Here is a 3758-nt window from a genome sequence, read left to right on the forward strand (position 1 = left end):
ACGAACAACATTCTATTGTTTGCAAAGTGCCGATTCCCATAGTAAATATCTAAACACACATATATTTATAGCTTCTATATATAATATTAATATTTATGTTCTTATATCATGTGATTTAAGTTTATTATCCATCATATCTAAACTTATTATTCGTAATATTTATAATTCTCGATTTAAATTTCTACACATATTGCACACGTATAATTCAAGATATACGTGATAATTTCTCCAAAGTAATAAAGAGTTGTATTGAAATATATTTGTGATGTATAGCAATTTGAGATTATGCTGCACAGACTCGAGAGAAAATTCGGTCTGCCTGGATATAACTGTGCACCACCAGTACTCTCCAAACTACTATCCCCGATCGAAGCCCGATGCAAGCCGTGCGAGGTTAAGGGCGCTCGTGCATCAGTGCCGAGCAAACGGTTGCATGCTTGTAAAAAGCGGTAGTTTAGATAGAATCTCTAGAGGAAGCGATGCAATGGCGGTAAAAGCGGTGGCAAGGTCCACCACGTATAAACGGCGCGTGCAATGAGTTCCGACAGTCGTGACCGAGACCGCGACCATTCTCTGCTCTTTTTCCTAGTTCTGAAAGAGTAGGTAGAAATTAAAAATGATTTTTTAACAAAGTTTTCTTAAACGTATGTAAAAATATTTCTAAAATATTCTCTCTCATTTTCTCTCTTTCTCCTTCGTTTACCTTCCTTTTCTTTTCTTTCCTTTTTGCGAAAAGGAAAAAATCAGTAGCTTTTTCGATTATATTATAGCTAACGATATTGTCACTATTGAGAAATTAATCAGTATTTCAGTATTAATCACTAATTAGAAATTAATCAGTAGGCGAAAATGATGTTGGATAGATTTGACTAGATGCAATCTAAATATAGATCGTCTCACTGGAAGTTGATTGATGAGATCTATTAATAATATCTAGGCAGCCGGATGAATTATTTCTCGGACAATATCCGGTTACGAACGATTTGCAAAATTCGCAATTAAAACATTGTCAAGAGTTAAAACAAATCTTATGTTATGTAATTGAAGGGATAGGCGGAATAAAGGCACAATTCTATTTAGGCCCTTTTTTCGGCAATTAGCTTTTTCATGTTATATTTATCGTAATAAAGAAGTGTTATAGCATGTAACCTTTTAAAGACATTACATAAATTTATTTGATATTGTACTCATTTGTGTAATAAAAAAGTAGCAAGTTATTTTAATTTTTATTAATATCAAGATTTTGTAAGTATTATTTCGCCCATTCCCTCAATAATTATAATGTGAATATTATAAACATAAATGGAATGTAAAATAGGTATTTATATAATATATATTCAAAATTAAGTAAATAACCAATAAAAGTAAAAAAATGCAAACAATTTACTACCAAACATTCACTTATAATATATAATAAAATTACTAATTCTTAATTCAACATTAAATGTTTGCAAGAATATTTGTAAGTGCTTTAATAATGTGTGTATGTTTATGTGTGTGTTGTGTGTGTGTGTGTGTGTGTTTGTTGTGTTGTGCGTGTGTTTTTTTGAATTCGCTATTTTATTTTATATTAAATCACATTTAAATGGGTGGATCCTAATAATTTTTTCGTCAAAAACAGGTACAGCTTTCCATGTCGTTCGACATGACAAACGACATGAAATACGATTAGTACGGTCCAATTTTCCAGTAGCTAGTCAGAAACTTGGCACGGGACAGATGTCAGAGTACAGAGTTCCGTATGAGAGTAGTTATCGACGAACGAGCGTGTAGAATAATGTAGAAGAATGACATTAGAAAAAAAAGAAAAGAAAAGAAGAAACAAAAGAATCAATAGAAAGTAACTTTTGTACAATAGAATAATTTTAACAAGTTTCTTTTCTTTTTAGATGTGGAAGTTTAGCTAAAGGAACTAACAATATATTTAATTATAGCAGTAAATAATACTACTAAAATAATGAACATTTATAATATAAATATAATATAAAGACTTTTATAATAAATAATCTTTAAGTAAAATAGAGATAATGATAGTCCATATTATAATAAATACTAATAAAGTTTAAAGATTAAATAAAATTCAAAATGTATACTTTAGAAATATATAAAGATATTCATTTATATAAATTTTTATCCTAGAAATTCTGAAATTTTTTGATTAAAGATTTGAGATTTGGTAATTTGGTAATTTGCTTTTATTCTTTAACTTACTTTCTAATTAATTCTAAACAATTTTCTCCTTTTTCTCATGGTATGTGTATTGGATAATAGATTTTTCCGCAGAAGTGAATAACGAATACCACGGAGCACCATCAGCGACAATACAACAAAACGCAATATCGAATTCTCATTCCGCAGTCTTTGTCCACTTTCCACGAATAAAGAGGAAACGAATTTGCTTAGCCGCTTTTATTTTATTGTTTATACAAAACAAAAAAAAGAATGAAGCAGGTTGCGAAAAAGAGAATGGAGTAAAAATTTTTTTTTTTTAAGAAATAAATTCGCTAATACTGTTAATATTATTATTGAATAATATAAATAATATTATTCAAAAATATTTATACTTTTTTATTACTAAATAAAATATCGTTTACATGAAACTTTCTTACGGAGACTTAAAGAGTCAAAAATTTTTCCATTAACTCCAAAGATAAAAATTTTCAGTTTTTTATGTTTCTGTCCTAGGAAAAAAATTACATGTATATGTGATAGCTATTCTGATTTTAGATTAAAATTTTAACCCCATTTTAAATTTTGTAATAAAGGAAGTTACTTTTTCTTAAAATAACGTTATATGAAATTTTACGCTATAATTATTCGTATTAATAATTCGTATTTAATAAGCATTTTTTAACATTCTTCGTTTCCAGTATAAAAATCACAAAAAGAAATATTCTCATTAAAAATTATTCCGTATTGTAAAAACTTCGCTCCTATTTTTACATGAACGCGAGGAAAATTCTTCTCTTCTATTGTTTGTCGACAAAGAAACGTGTGAAATGTAAGACAAATGATCGAAAGATATTTCTACCGCAGAGTAAGAAATAAAAAAAAATACGAGAGAGAGAGAGAAGGAGGGGAGAGGAAAAGAGAAAGGAGAGGAGAGAGAGAGAGAGAGAGAGAGAGAGAGAGAGAATGCGTTCCGTGCTCATATTCATCGCTTGTCAAATTCAATAGATCGTCATTGGTTGGTTTGTTTACCAGCGCGGTCAACCGAGAAGAGAACTAGCAAAAATTGGCTCATGCAACCTTAGCCTTTGACCACGAAAGAGCTTTCGCGGCCATGGTGCATCGCTGTTGTTGTGACGCGCCGAATTTATCGTTATTATCTTCACGAGACTCACTATTTTCTTTTTCGAGATATGCATTTCGTGATAACAGTCATGATTATCGCTATAAATTGTGCAGCCGTTTATTTCTGCATTACGTCCGTAGTAAAACTACATGCAATCTTGAAATTCACGATAAATTTACAATTTTTATTTCACTGAAATAAAGTTCTTAAACTGAAATGTTTTTTTTCTAAGAGTTTATAGAAAACGTAGTTTTTTTTATTTCTTATACTTATAAAGAACAAAATTTCTATTTTGTATACAGAAAACAATTGAATAAATATTTTTATATAAGTATAAAATAAAATTTTATTTTAATATATTCAAATTTTGATTGTATTTTAATAAAAAATTTTGAAGTTACTAAAGTGTTTACCAAGAAATTTAAAAATCGAAAATTACGATAGAATTACTTAACTTATATAT

At 29.0% G+C, this 3758-nt stretch overlaps 1 protein-coding gene across 1 annotated transcript in view; it reads left to right on the top strand.

The window, feature by feature from the left end:
• The window catches only part of LOC108752607 (octopamine receptor beta-3R-like), a 104175-nt gene that overhangs the window by 8290 nt on the left and 92127 nt on the right, over positions 1-3758 (top strand). The gene's annotated exons all lie outside the window — the stretch shown is intronic.

The sequence above is a fragment of the Trachymyrmex septentrionalis genome, unplaced genomic scaffold, assembly GCF_001594115.1.
Source record: "Trachymyrmex septentrionalis isolate Tsep2-gDNA-1 unplaced genomic scaffold, Tsep1.0 scaffold60, whole genome shotgun sequence".
In the NCBI taxonomy this organism is placed as follows: Eukaryota; Metazoa; Arthropoda; class Insecta; order Hymenoptera; family Formicidae; genus Trachymyrmex; species Trachymyrmex septentrionalis.